The sequence below is a fragment of the Schistocerca piceifrons genome, chromosome X (assembly GCF_021461385.2).
Source record: "Schistocerca piceifrons isolate TAMUIC-IGC-003096 chromosome X, iqSchPice1.1, whole genome shotgun sequence".
Classification (NCBI taxonomy): domain Eukaryota; kingdom Metazoa; phylum Arthropoda; class Insecta; order Orthoptera; family Acrididae; genus Schistocerca; species Schistocerca piceifrons.
The window spans coordinates 248,917,618-248,932,771 of record NC_060149.1 but is presented as its reverse complement, the minus strand read 5'-3'; the positions used below and the strand labels follow the sequence as shown (position 1 = coordinate 248,932,771).

At 44.9% G+C, this 15,154-nt stretch overlaps 1 protein-coding gene across 1 annotated transcript in view; it reads right to left on the bottom strand.

Annotated features, from left to right (window-relative positions):
* Positions 1–15,154, bottom strand: part of LOC124721999 (histidine decarboxylase) — a 394,491-nt gene that overhangs the window by 228,191 nt on the left and 151,146 nt on the right. The gene's annotated exons all lie outside the window — the stretch shown is intronic.

Below are 15,154 nucleotides of genomic sequence, written 5' to 3'. Positions count from 1 at the left end.
GCGCAGTTGTTAGATCGGTTACTGCTGTCACAATTGCAGGTTACCAAGATTTAAGTGAGTTTGAAAGTGATGTTATAGTCAGCGAACGAGCGGGGCGATACAGCATCTCCGAAGTAGCGATGAAGTGGGGATTTTCCCGTACGACCATTTCAAGAGTGTACCGCGAATATCAGGAATCCAGTAAAACATAAGATTTCCGACATCGCTGCGGCCGGAAAAAGATTCTGCAAGAACGGGACCAATGACGACTGAAGAGAATCGTTTAACGTTACAGAAGTGTAGCCCTTCTACAAATTGCTGCAAATTTTAATGCTGGGCCATCAACAAGTGGAAGCATGTGAACCATTCAACGAAACATCATCGGTATGGGCTTTTGGAGCCAAAGGCCAAGTCGTGCGCCCTTGGTGACTGCATGTCATAAAGCTTTACACCTCGTCTGGGCCCGTCAACACTGGCATTGGACTCTTGATGACTGGAAACATGTTGCCTAGTCGGACGTGTCTCGTTTCAAGTTTTATCGAGTGGGTGGACGTGTACGAATATGGAGAAAACCTCATGAATATGGAGAAAACCCCTAATACGTCTAGATACGACTCTGACAGGTGACACGTACGTAAGCATCCTCTCTGATCACCTGCATCCATTCATGTCCATTGTGCATTTCGACGGACTTGAGCAATTCCTGCAGGACAATTCGACACCCCATACGTCCGGAATTGCTACAAGGTGGCTCCAGGAACACTCTTTTGAGTTGAAACACTTCCATTTGTCACCAAACTCCCCAGACATGAACATTATTGAGTATATCTGGGATGTCTTGCAACATTCTGTTCAGAAGAGATCTCCACCCCTCGCACTCTTACGGATTTATGTACAGCCCTGCAGGATTCATGGTGTCAGTTCCCTCCAGCACTACTGCAGACATTGGCTGAATCCATGTTACGTCGTGGGCCGGCACTTCTGGGTGCTCGTGGGGGCAGGTGTACCAGTTTGGCCCTTCAGTGTATATGTAAATTATCAAGAAATGACGTCGGAAGTTCTACGAGGCTGTATGCAGACGATGCTGTTGTCTGCAGGAAGATTGCAACCCTAGAAGACTCTAGCGCACGCCTGGTCAAGATTTGAGCTCCCAGAGATCACCCGCGCTCTGCGAACGGAACTGAGTCTGCTCAGCGTTTCGGCTTCTCCCCCCCCCCCCCCCCCCCCCCTCACTGCGCTATTCCGAGAAGGTGTCTGAGCGAGATGGCTCTATGCTGAAGACTGCACACGAGGGTAACTTAGGAGACGTGTGTTTGCAACACAGTGCAACTACTTCTAAGAGGCCAATATTGCAGCATACTTTTATGAGCAGGATTTGATCGTGTATGTTTATTTCACACTTTTTAATGTTTTGCAAAAGCAATAGCTTTTATTACTTATTAAATAGTGAATGGAAGTACAAAAGACTTTACATATAGACATTTAGCACTATATTGTGACGTTTATAAATGCATACACATTTCGATTTTAGAATATGTAATATATCTGGAACTATGGTTCATGATACAGTCAAACACATTGAGTTATGTAAAACAAAATCTGTTAAACCCGAACGTTAGTGAGACTTTCTCAGTTTTATAATAAAAAAACAGTTACACACATATGTAAAACTACGCATTAAAGAAAGCTGAGTGGCTTGTCTGCGCAGTCGAAGATATTGCTCTTGCGGTAACATTTAATTAAAGATTTATAAATTCCTAGACTGAACAAGGAGGTCGTTGATCTGGGTGATACACTGCACGACTATCAGCTCAAAAATCATGTAATGAGGTTCATCAACAATCAGAAAATAAAACGGTTTGTCAAATAAATCGAAACCAGTTTTCAGTCACGCAATTTCAGGGAATCTATTCAAGAACTCATGAAGAAATGTGAACGTAGTCAATGATGTTTGGTCCACAAACGACTGCCTTGAGTTAGGGAAAATTTTCCATGTCATGAACTTGAAGCCGATTTTCTCATAGGATTAATTTTTGTTTCAAAACATCAGTCTTGTCCATCAAATAAGTTACCAAATGATTCTGCCCTTACATTAAGACAATTAATGCTAAATGTCAAATAATTGGTGATGCCAACCACAAAAGATTTTTTCACTACCTTTGACTCAGTTTTTTCCCTAAAGGCAGCAATGAGTTCAGTCAGCATTCACTGTCGTTCGTCACAAGACAGGTGCATCATATCATCCTTGTGACTGGAGTCATAAGGAAGTTCCAATAAGGCTTCTCCACTTAATGCAGAACGGAAATCTAATTTATTGCAAATAATATTGTCAGCAAATTGTGTGGCGTCTGACAAGTCGAATCTTTGCTCTGGCTTCGTCTGGATGCGGCCTCCATTTTCCTCTCCCTCCTCATCCCTTAGCTCAGAACCAGCGAAGATTTCGGTACGCAGGCCGTGGAACGAGAGCCATAGCTCTCAGCCTCGCTGCACATTTACCTCACTGCCATGGCACGTTGTCTGAGCGATTGGAGGGGGGACAGGGCGAAACTGCGAGTGCGCTGCATTTAAATGGTAATGCACACTGCATAAGACTTGATTTTAAATTTACATTTCTCAACAACATATATAACAAACCAAACAAATTTTCGGTATTATTTAACTATTTTTGCTGCACCGAAGACTAATATAGTTTTAATCTTTTCGGCATAAGGACAGACACAGACAATGTCACATATTTTCACACTCAGTTTACCACATAATCGTCTTTATTTAATTTCATACTCGAGAAAAGTCTTTCACACAAATATGTCGATTGAAATATTGTAGCACTTTTGCAACCTCATTATGGAGATGTGGAAACTTCACCTGAGGAAAACAATGTAGATGTTCTGGACGGTTTTAACTTAAAGGGATTTGTCATTAAAATGGGAATATACTTGCAGGTCAATAAGTTACATCTGCAGATGCGCAGGGTCGCTTTCAACTGAAACAGCAAACTGTCTCGAAAACGCCACGAAAACATATAGAAGATTGACAGCGTCCTCAAAACGTTCAGGACACTATCCATGTAATTATTTTAAAGCCACAATGAATTCTTCAAACCTCCCATTTTCTTTAAGGACGGTGAGCTTAGGGAACAGGACTGTATTTGTCACTTCTATAACGCAATTTTCTTTTTAAATGCATCTCCATCAAATATGAAATTGTTTCTCATCTTGTAGTGTCTTATTGTGGGTAGTGTGGGCAGTCAAAATGTGAGGTCTGCAATGCTTTCTCGCTGTTACAATTGTAGTGTACTGAGATACCACACAAGAAGATTTTGCGACAGTTGGCACCAGAAGTACCGTGGAAGTACGTCCGCAGCAGGAACATCGCTGGGCGCAAACCGATCACTCTGCCCACGAGAATCACGTGCCCTGGAACGGCAGCGCCAACAGGAAGAGAGACGTTTAAGTAACACACTGAAGTGGTGAGTTGCAAGTTCAAGTCAGTTCGAGTCTTGCTAGGGAGTTCCTGCAGAACGTTCGTCGTGTCTTCAAGTCTTCACGTTGTCGAGTGAGATAGAAAAAGTAATCAATAGACAAACAGTGGTTGGCCTTCAGTAGAAACGTTGAATAGAATTATCGTGTATAGACAGAGACCGCCTGTCTAGAGATTTAAATAAGTTCTGATAGTTTGGAACTGTCCTTCGAAGAGTACATCAAGGCAGAAGATTGGTCTCCCTCCGACTTTAGTTCAGGGACCATTATTTATTTTGTCTTCAGGGAACTGTTGCCAGCGCAAGACAGGTAGGCTAAACCTGCATCCACAATTGCTGTAACCAGCGTTACCAAAGCTGAGTAATATATTTTACTGTTCACTATTCCGTGTTATTTTCATTGTGTGTGTGCTGTCATAGAACCCTTCCATCCATCCTACCAGGTATCAGCGAGATTTTCATCAATGTGGACGCCCCCGGTCCACAACACTAATTTTCGTTCCTGCATTCCTTTTTCCTTCATAAATTCAACAACAGCGAGTTTTAAATAACAAAATCGTTCCAGGTATGTCGCATGACTTAACCAATGTACTTTTGAGTCCTATGAAAAGTCTCCATACTCTTAATTCAGTTTCATCGAAAACTGATGGAATTTACAGTGGAATTATGCTTCCGTTTAGAGTGATTTTACTATTTACACCACCAATGTCTTCACGTGCTGCATGCCTTAACACAAAGTGCTTCTTGATGCACAACGAACCCCGTCTGTGGATTTCTGTAATTTTTTTGCCCTTTCTCTGTCAACTTAATCGTTAAATCCTTTCTGCATGGTACTGTCATATAGTTTCGTAGCAAATTTGTAGTACCCGTCGCTTCATCTACATCTACATTTACATGATTACTCTGCAATTCACATTTAAGTGCTTGGCAGAGGGCTCATCGAACCACAATCATACTATCTCTCTACCATTCCACTCACGAACAGCGCGCGGGAAAAACGAACACCTAAACCTTTCTGTTCGAGCTCTGATTTCTCTTATTTTATTTTGATGATCATTCCTACCTATGTAGGTGGGGCTCAACAAAATATTTTCGCATTCGGAAGAGAAAGTTGGTGACTGGAATTTCGTAAATAGATCTCGCTGCGACGAAAAACGTCTTTGCTTTAATGACTTCCATTCCAACTCGCGTATCATATCTGCCACACTCTCTCCCCTATTACGTAATAATACAAAAAGAGCTGCCCTTTTTTGCACCCTTTCGATGTCCTCCGTCAATCCCACCTGGTAAGGATCCCACACTGCGCAGCAATATTCTAACAGAGGACGTACGAGTGTAGTGTAAGCTGTCTCTTTAGTGAACTTGTTGCATCTTCTAAGTGTCCTGCCAATGAAACGCAACCTTTGGCTCGCCTTCCCCACAATATTATCTGTGTGGTCTTTCCAACTGAAGTTGTTCGTAATTTTTACACCCAGGTACTTAGTTGAATTGACAGCCTTGAGAATTGTACTATTTATCGAGTAATCGAATTCCAACGGGTTTCTTTTGGAACTCATGTGGATCACCTCACACTTTTCGTTATTTAGCTTCAACTGCCACCTGCCACACCATACAGCAATCTTTTCTAAATCGCTTTGCAACTGATACTGGTCTTCGGATGACCTTACTAGACGGTAAAGTACAGCATCATCTGCGAACAACCTAAGAGAACTGCTCAGATTGTCACCCAGGTCATTTATATAGATCAGGAACAGCAGAGGTCCCATGACGCTTCCATGGGGAACACCTGATATCAGTTCAGTTTTACTCGATGATTTGTCGTCTATTACTACGAACTGCGACCTTCCTGACAGGAAATCACGAATCCACTCGCACAACTGAGACGATACCCCATAGGCCCGCAGCTTGATTAGAAGTCGCTTGTGAGGAACGGTGTCAAAAGCTTTCCGGAAATCTAGAAATACGGAATCAACTTGAGATCCCCTGCCGATAGCGACTGCATAGTATATGCTGAGAACTCTCAACCTTGACTTCTGTCATTCCTATTCATTTTTAAAGGCTTTTGACGATAGAACGCTATACTGCCTATTTTTGTGCAAACATCCACTGGACCTGTGAACGTCCTTTATACTGCGAACAGATAGTGAACGATAAACAGCGCTGACACCACGATTCTGCCGAACTGAGGAGAGTTGTGCCGACTGACAACTGCCACATCGCAATACTAAATGAAATGAAGTGCTGTACCGAGTACTTCTGCGAAGAAACGGGCAAAATCGAGATAGGCCGAGCCGTGGCCCGCACGCGCCCTGGACATTCGGCCCGCGTGAAGTTTGGCACGTTGTGGACGACCCTGCTTCAGCCACAATTGCTGCTGGAACAATAATATTATCTTGGAACTCTCCCATTTGGTCCTTGTTTGCATATAAAAACAGAAATATCAGAAATTGAGTCCGCCTTGGTGGAAAACACCTTGTTATTCGTTTTTTTCTTTATTATCCCAAACTAGTTTCGGCTACAAATATCACCATCATCGGTGGTTTTTTTTTTTTAAATCTAAAACATGCAGAAAATGGTTTGGTTGTACAAACACAGTGAAACATTATTACATTTTTACAAATCGTCTCTTGAAATATAGTTTTATATTGATACTTTCATACTACCTTATTTTTTGTATGTTACAGCATGTTTTAAGCAATTATTGGCGCTGTTTGTGACATATTTTCTGTGCTCTTTTTTCTGTTTCCGTCTTTTTACTTAGCGAACTAATAAGGTGGTATGAAAGTATCAATATAAAACTATATTTCAAGAGACGATTTGTAAAAATGTAATAATGTTTAACTGTGTTTGTAGAATCACACCATTTTCTGTATGTTTTAGATTTAAAAACCCCACTGATGATGGTGATATTTGTCGGCGAAACTAGTTTGGGATAATAAAGAAACGAAAGAATAACAAGGCGTTTTGCATCAAGGCTGACTCAATTTCTGATATTACTGTATTGCTGCTGGGCTTGGAGCGATAGGCAGAAGGGCGACCAACGCTCGCGGTAGTGGAGCGGCGTTTGGCCAGGCCTGCTCTAGCGAATCGCAGGAAGATTTGCGCAGGACTGATAAAAAGTGTAAGGAATGGCAGTTGACCCTGAGCGTAAATGAAACGAAATGGCGTAACTAGCTGCCTCTCTGCGGTAGTTCGGCCGCCTGGTGCAAGTCTTTCTATTTGACACCACTCCGACGACTTAGAAGTCGATGAAGATGAGGTGAAATAAGGAGGACAACACGAACATCCAGTCCCTGAATGAAGAAAATCTTTGACCCGACCGGGAACTGAAGCAGTGTCCCACGATCTAGAGGCAGCGATGTTAGCTACTAGATCACGAGCTGCAGACTGAATATAAATAAACGTAAGGTAGTATGAATACGTTACATTTATTTATGTTCAACAAATAAATGTTATGTTGAACATAAATAAATGTAACGATTGCATATAAAAGACGAAGACATACATAACTGTTCGCTTCTGCTATTGATGAAAAATCACTAGAAATAATAATAGTGAAATATCTAGAAGTGATCATCTGGTGCGACCTAAAGTGTTCAATATCCCGATATGTGGGGAATTGGGATGTGGCAGTGGGCCGATCTTTGACAGCGTGGGAAAGTGAGAACAGGCAAACTCGTCGTCAAGGTTTCAGTCGACCACGTCTGACCACCACAAGGGAGGATCGTTTTATTGTGCACCAAACACATCGTAATCCCTTCACATCCGCACCTGCCGTTCGAGAAGTTGTCCGCAGCTCGTGGTCTTGCGGTAGCGTTCTCGCTTCCTGCGCACGGGGTCCCAGGTTCGATGGGCCATGGATTTTTCCCTGCCTCGAGATGACTGGGTGTTGTGTTGTCTTCATCATCATCATCGTCATTCATCCCCGTTACGGTCGGAGGAAGGCAATGGCAAACCACCTCCGCTACGACCTTGCCCAGTCGTCCGTACGGGTCTCCCGCATCGTTCGCTACGCTCCTTGGAATATGGGACCTCATCATCATTCGAGAATAAGTAATGAACTGTCTGCAACGGTCTGTGTCATACTGCGCCATTGTTCAGAGAATAGCCTCAGTCGGCTAGGAAATTACTGTCCCATGTGTAGGCTGCTGATAATACCATAGTAGAAACAGTTGCGTTTGGAACGGTGCCCTAATCGGGCAGCATTGACTAATGATAAATGACTTCGTACTGTGTTTAGCGATATATCGCGGTTCTGCACTACCACAGATGACCGTCGTCAGCGACTGCGGCGGCGACCTGGGGAGAGGTCTCGTTCTTTCAATGTTTTGGAGAGGCACAACCATGTTACTCCTGTAGGGGGCCATTGGATTTCACTGCAGGTCACTGCTGGTAATCACTAAGCGAAGACGGCACAAAGGTACGTCACGGACATCCTGGGTCTTCACGTGCTACCTCTCATGCCATAGTATCTTGGTAGCATTTTCCAACAAGATAATGGTTGTCCACGTATGACGCATTTCTCTATGAACTAAGCGTGATGTTGACGTACTCCAGTCCTCACGTGCTACCTCTCATGCCATAGTATCTTGGTAGCATTTTCCAACAAGATAATGGTCGTCCACGTATGACGCATTACTCTATGAACTAAGCATGATGTTGACGTACTCCAGTTACCAGAAAGATCCCAAAATCTATTCCGATAAGGCATGTGTGGAATCTGTTTGCACGCCAATTCTGTCCCAGTGCCAGATCTAGGATATCAAGCACAACAGTTGGCTGGCTCGCAACAATTGTGAGACACTTTGTCCCAGGAGAGGACACACTCTTCCCGGCCGGCCGGTGTGACCAAGCGGTTCTAGGCGCTTCAGTCTGGAACCGCGCGACCGCTACGGTTGCAGGTTCGAATCCTGCCTCGGGCATGGATGTGTGTGATGTCCTTAGGTTAGTTAGGTTTAAGTAGTTCTAAGTTCTAGGGGACTGATGACCTCAGATGTTAAGTCCCATAGCGATCAGAGCCATTTTTTGAACACTCTACCCAAACGAACCCGTGCATGAATCCAGGGCAGTGGGGGTGTAACATAATAGTGATGAGGAGGATCATACTGCCAACTTCTTTGTAAACTTGACTCGATTTTGTAATCACTGGCTGGACGATGTGGCCGAGCGGTTCTAGGCGCTTCAGTTCGGAACCGCGCTGCTGCTACGGTCGCAGGTTCGAATCCTGCCTCGGGCATGAATATGTGTGATGTCCTTAGGTTAGTTACGTTTAAGTAGTTCTAAGTGTAGGGGACTGATGAGCTCAGATGTTAAGTCACATAGTGCTTAGAGCCATTTGAACCATTTGTAATCGCTGCCGCAAAATCAGCGTGGCAGCATGGGAGCACGTTTAGAGCGTGCGTTATCGTCCGTGATAGTCACACACCCTATTAAGAATTATGTTCCGCCTTCTGTAATATCCAAGGGTCAATCACGAATCACGATGACGTCAGTGTAATTGTTCAAAAAAATGGCTCTGAGCACTATGGGACTTAACTGCTGAGGTCATCAGTCCCCTAGAACTTAGAACTACTTAAACCTAACTAACCTCAGGACATCACACACACCCATGCCCGAGGCAGGATTCGAACCTGCGACCGTAGCGGTCGCGCGGTTCCAGACTGTAGCGCCTAGAACCGCGTGGCCCCTCGGCCGGCAGTGTAATTGTTGTCTTTGAATAAAATTGCGTATTTCTTTTAGTTAACATCGAGTATAGATTTAAGTGTCAGGAAGTCGTTTCTCAAAGTATTTGTATGGAGTGTAGCCATGTATGGAAGTGAAACATGGACGATAAATAGTCTGGACAAGAAGAGAATAGAAGCTTTCGAAATGTGGTGCTACAGAAGAATGCTGAAGATGAGACGGGTAGATCACATAACTAATGAGGAGGTATTGAATAGAATTTGGGAGAAGAGAAATTTGTGACACAACTTGACTAGAAGACAGGATCGGTTGGTAGGACACGTTCTGAGGCATCAAGGGATCACCAATTTAGTATTGGAGGGCAGCGCGGAAGGTAAAAATTGTAGAGGGGGACCAAGAGATGAATACACTAAGCAGATTCAGAAGGATGTAGGTTGCAGTAGGTACTGGGAGATGAAGCAGCTTGCACAGGATAGAGTAGCATGGGGAGCTGCATCAAACGAGTTTCTGGACTGACAGTCACAACAGCAACAACATTTCGGTCAGTTACTTTCTGTACTATACTGTAACAGTTATCTCCATGTGAGGTCCAATTCATCGAGCTATGTTACTTGGCAGTGGCACATCATGCGAAAGCTACTTTCGTCCTTAAGTTTTGCAAACCAGCGTATTTTTCAGTTAGTTATCGCCGCCGATAAAATAGAATTGTTGGCACTAATTATTAGCGCTATTCTGACTTTGCTCACAAGAAAGGGTCCTTTGTTGTCAAACCTGTTCCTTTCAAGTGCAACCGTAGCCTTAATCACAGGTCTGCTTAATACTCGTACATTGAAGCCTTAACAGACGCCCATTTATATGTGCTTCACTCAGACTAACAATGCTGCTGAAAAAGTCTCGGAGAAACCTGTGTATGAGGTTAGTAGCCATTGATGGGACATGTGATTGTGCCTCGCAGCCACACAGCATCGGGGAGCTGTCGCATCCTTTCAATCTGGTCCGGAGTACACCAGTCATATTACGTCACCACTATAACACTGATCGCTTTCAACGGTCTTTGTGAATGTTAGAGGGCTCAGTATTCTCTCCAGACCAAAGTATAGCGTGTCGCTTTGTAGCATCAGCTGTGGCTCGTCGCACAGATCACGGAGGTTTTGAGTGATTGTGGGTTGCTGGCAGTCCTTTTCCTATCTTACACGGATCCTGTGATGCGCAAGGGTGAGTGTGTCAGAGAGTACGGATTGTCTGGCGTAGAAACCTGCCGAGACACTATTTGTCAAAGTTTAAAGTTTAACCTCGGCAAATAAGAAAGTACACAGTAATTACAATTGCAGTGGTTGAGAACCAAAGACTATACACGTTGTTGTTTGTTGTGGTCTTCAGTCCTGAGACTGGTTTGATGCAACTCTCCATGCTACTCTATCCTGTGCAAGCTTCTTCATCTCCCAGTACCTACTGCAACCTACATCCTTCTGAATCTGTTTAGTGTATTCATCTCTTGGTCTCCCTCTACGATTTTTACCCTCCACGCTGCCCTCCAATGCTAAATTGGTGATCCCTTGATGCCTCAGAACATGTCTTACCAACCGATCCCTTCTTCTAGTTAAGTTGTGCCACAAACGTCTCTTCTCCCCAATCCTATTCAATACCTCCTCATTAGTTATATGATCTATCCATCTAATCTTCAGCATTCTTCTGTAGCACCACATTTCGAAAGCTTCTATTCTCTTCTTGTCCAAACTAGTAATCGTCCATGTTTCACTTCCATGCATGGCTACACTCCCTACAAATACTTTCAGAAACGACTTCCTGACACTTAAATCAATACTCGATGTTAACAAATTTCTCTTCTTCAGAAACGATTTCCTTGCCATTGCCAGTCTACATATTGTATCCTCTCTACTTCGACCATCATCAGTTATTTTGCTCCCCAAATAGCAAAACTCCTTTACTACTTTAAGTGTCTCATTTCCTAATCTAATTCCCTCAGCATCACCCGACTTAATTCAACTGCATTCCATTAACCTCGTTTTGCTTTTGTTGATGTTCATCTTATACCCTCCTTTCATGACACTGTCCATTGCGTTCAACTGCTCTTCCAAGTCCTTTGCTGTCTCCGACAGAATTACAACGTCATCGGCGAACCTCAAAGTTTTTATTTCTTCTCCATGGATTTTAATACCTACTCCGAATTTTTCTTTTGTTTCCTTCACTGCTTGCTCAATATACAGATTGAATAACATCGGGGATAGGCTACAACCCTGTCTCACTCCCTTCCCAACCACTGCTTCCCTTTCGTGCCCCTCGGCTCTCATAACTGCCATCTGGTTTCTGTACAAATTGTAAATAGCCTTCGCTCCCTATATTTTACCCCTGCCACCTTCAGAATTTGAAAGAGAGTATTCCAGTCAACATTGTCAAAAGCTTTCTCTAAGTCTACAAATGCTAGAAACGTAGGTTTGCCTTTCCTTAATCTTTCTTTTAAGATAAGTCGTAGGTTCAGTATTGCCTCACGTGTTCCAATATTTCTACGGAATCCAAAGTGATCTTCCCCGAGGTCAGCTTCTACCAGTTTTTCCATTCGTCTGTAGAGAATACGTGTTAGACTATGCACATGCAGACAGAAACAGTAGGAAAAATAGCCTAGGCCAAGTTCGGTAACAAGCAAGATCGTCATTACAAATTGTGGAACTGTCCCGTCAGCAAGTTCACTGTTCAGTCACATTAATGTAACCACCTGTCAAACGCCTGAATATTCACTTTTGCAGTGCAGACAGCTGTGAGGAGTGGAGGAAAAAAGTCAGCTAGGTTCCGGAAGGTACCGACAGGGATGTGCTGCCATGTCGACTCAAGTGCCGTGCCCAGGTGCGCTGGGTTTTTCGGTTAAGCATAACTAGCGCGAACAGTCCGATCGTGGTAGTCCCACAGATTCTCAATTGGATTTAAATACGAGAAGTTCTGTGGCAACGGCGACACGGTAAACTCACCCTGGTGCTCTTCAAACCACTCACGTACACTGCGAGCTGTTTGACATGTTGCTTTGTCCTGCTGGTAGGTGCCAACGAGCCACTGAAAAACACGCTGCCTGTAAGGGTGTACGTGGTCCCCAAGGATAGATGCATAGTTGTCATGATCCACTGTGCCTTCTAGGATGACGAGATCACCCAGGGAGCGCCATTACAACGTTCCTCGGACTATAATGCTCTCTCCTCCAATCTGGACACTTCTGACGATTATTGCAGGGCCAACGGCTGTCTGTCCAACGGAGCAAGAAACTTAGTTCATCTGAAAAGGCCACTGTCACCACTAAGAAGACGTCCAGTTGAGGTGTTGGTGAGCAAATTCCGGCATTCGTCGCCGATGAACAGCAGTCACCATAGAGGTGCATGAACAAAGCGGATACTGCGGAGGTCAATGCGCAGCAATGCTCACCGAACGGTCCTTGAGAAGACACTGTTGGTAGCCCCTTGGTTGATCTGGGCGGTCAGTTGCTCAACAGTTGCACGTCTGTTCGCCCGTACACATCCCCGCAGCCGTCGCTCACCATTGTAATCTGGTGGTGCACCACAGCTACCTCGGCACCGTTGTACAATCATGCTCATTAATTTAGGATAATTGTAGAATGTGGTGCCACGCAACGTGGCACTACACAAAACTGGCGCTAATAGCATAGGGACATAGAGAACACACACGACACAGACCTGTAAGTCCGTGGTACTGGTGATAAGTTGAGAAAACCGCCCCGAAACACATGTGCTACAAAATGCCACTGTTTCCTTCTCATGTACCCCGACATCAATATGGGAAATGATCACCATGCACACGTACACAGGCCGCACAACGGGTTGGCATACGCTGGATCAGGTGGTCGAGCAACTGCTGGGGTATAGCCTCACATTCTCGCACCAGTGCCTGTCGGAGCTCCTGAAATGTCCTAGAGGTTTGAAGACGTGCAGCGATACGTCGACCGAGAGAATCCCAGATGTGCTCGATGGGGTTTAGGTCTGGAGAACAGGCAGGCCACTGTATTCGCCCGATATCTTCTGTTCCAAGGTACTGCTCCATGATGGCAGCTCGGTGGGGCCGTGCATTATCATCCATCAGGAGGAAGATGTGACCCACTGCACCCCTGAAAAGGCTGACATACTGGTACAAAATGACATCCCAATACACCTGACCTGTTACAGTTCCTCTGTCAAAAAAGACGTGCAGGGGTGTACGTGCACCAATAATAATCCCACCCAACACCATCAAACCACGACCTCCATACAGGTCCCTTTCAATGACATTAAGGGGTTGGTATCTGGTTCCTGGTTCACGCCAGATGAAAACCCGCCGAGAGTCACTGTTCAGACTATACCTGGACTCGTCCGTGAACATAACCTGGGACCACTGTTCCAGTGACCATGTACTGTGTTCTTGACACCAGGCTTTACGGGTTCTCCTGTGACCAGGGTTCAGTGGAACGCACCTTGTAGGTCTCCAGGAGAATAAACCATGTCTGTTCAGTCGTCTGTAGACTGTGTGTCTGGAGACAACTGTTCCAGTGGCTGCGGTAAGGTCCCGAGCAAGGCTACTTGCCGTCTGTGGTCACTGAAGGTGAGATATTGGTCTTCTTGTGGTGTTGTACACTGTAGACGTCCCTGGACAAGTTACCTGTCTGCTGGAATCGTTGCTGTACTCTTGAGATCACACTTTGTGGCACATGGAGGGCCCGTGCTACGACCTGCTGTGTTTGACTAACCTCCAGTCGCCCTAGTATTCTACCCCCTCAAAACGTAATCAATATGTGTACTTCGAGCCATTTTTAATACACAGTCACCATTAGCACGTCTGAAAACGGCTGCACACTTACTCGCTGCACCATACTCTGACATGCACCAACACACCTCTGCGTATGTGGACTGCTGCCAGCGCCACTGTGCGACCACCGCAGGTCAGATGCACCGCATGGTCATACCCCGAGGTGATTTAAACCCGAAAACCACCCACCAGAGCGTTGTTTTACCATGTATCGGCATTATCCTTAATTTATGAGCATGAGTGTAGATAGCGCCGTTTTGCCATGCACGGTATACGTTAACCACGGCGGCATGCTAACAGTTAGCAAACTTAGCCGTTTCGGAATGTCTTCTACCCTTAGCCCCGAAGCTAATGATCCTGTCTTTTTGGATGTCAGCTAAACCTCTCCGTTTCCACATTCCGACAACGGCTGCACTGTTTTTCCGCGTCCCCCTCCCCCCACCCCCCACCCCCTTTCCCCGCTGCTAGTGCCTGCTATTTGAAGTCTGTGAGCGGTTATTGCACGTTAACGTCGAACATAGGCGGTGGTAATTGGACTGTGTAGAAACTTCTCCGTGCCCAAACGATGTAAAAAAGAGTGAGCCGCGGTGCTGGTGTGCGGCTGTCCCCACTCTGCCGCTGGTGGCACTGGCAGCAACCTCTCAATTCGTTCTCTCGCCGGTGGCACCAAATGTGGACTCTGCCGATGTGATGGCGGCATAAGTCGACATGCTGCCACAATGACATTTTTGGGAAACAAAAATCTCTCCAGCGGAATTAGCATGGACTATGCAAACTGAAATCTGATGTAACGCAGACAGATCTGTTCATACGTCAGATCCAGAAGGCCTTCTTAATGGCTTCCACTTGGTACCTTCTTTCTTCATACGCCGAATGCATTCAGTACATTTTCGGACAATCTCTCACTGAACCTACGAGCAGCTTTGTGACTGGTTCAGGACTTTCTAGCAGATAAAACATGTCATTCTGAACTTGATGAATTTTTCAGACGTAAAAGTAACTTTGGGAGCATCTAAAGTCAGTGTTATTGCGTCATTTCTGTTCACAATATGTACACTGCCAGCCATTAAAATCACATCATAAAGGCAGCGTGCAGAGAACGTCTAATCGCCACAATGCGTACTGCGTGGTTGGGTATGCAAATTAGAGTTCATGCCGAGGCTTACGGACGATCGTTATTCCCACTCACAATTATTGAATGGAACCAGGAAGAGG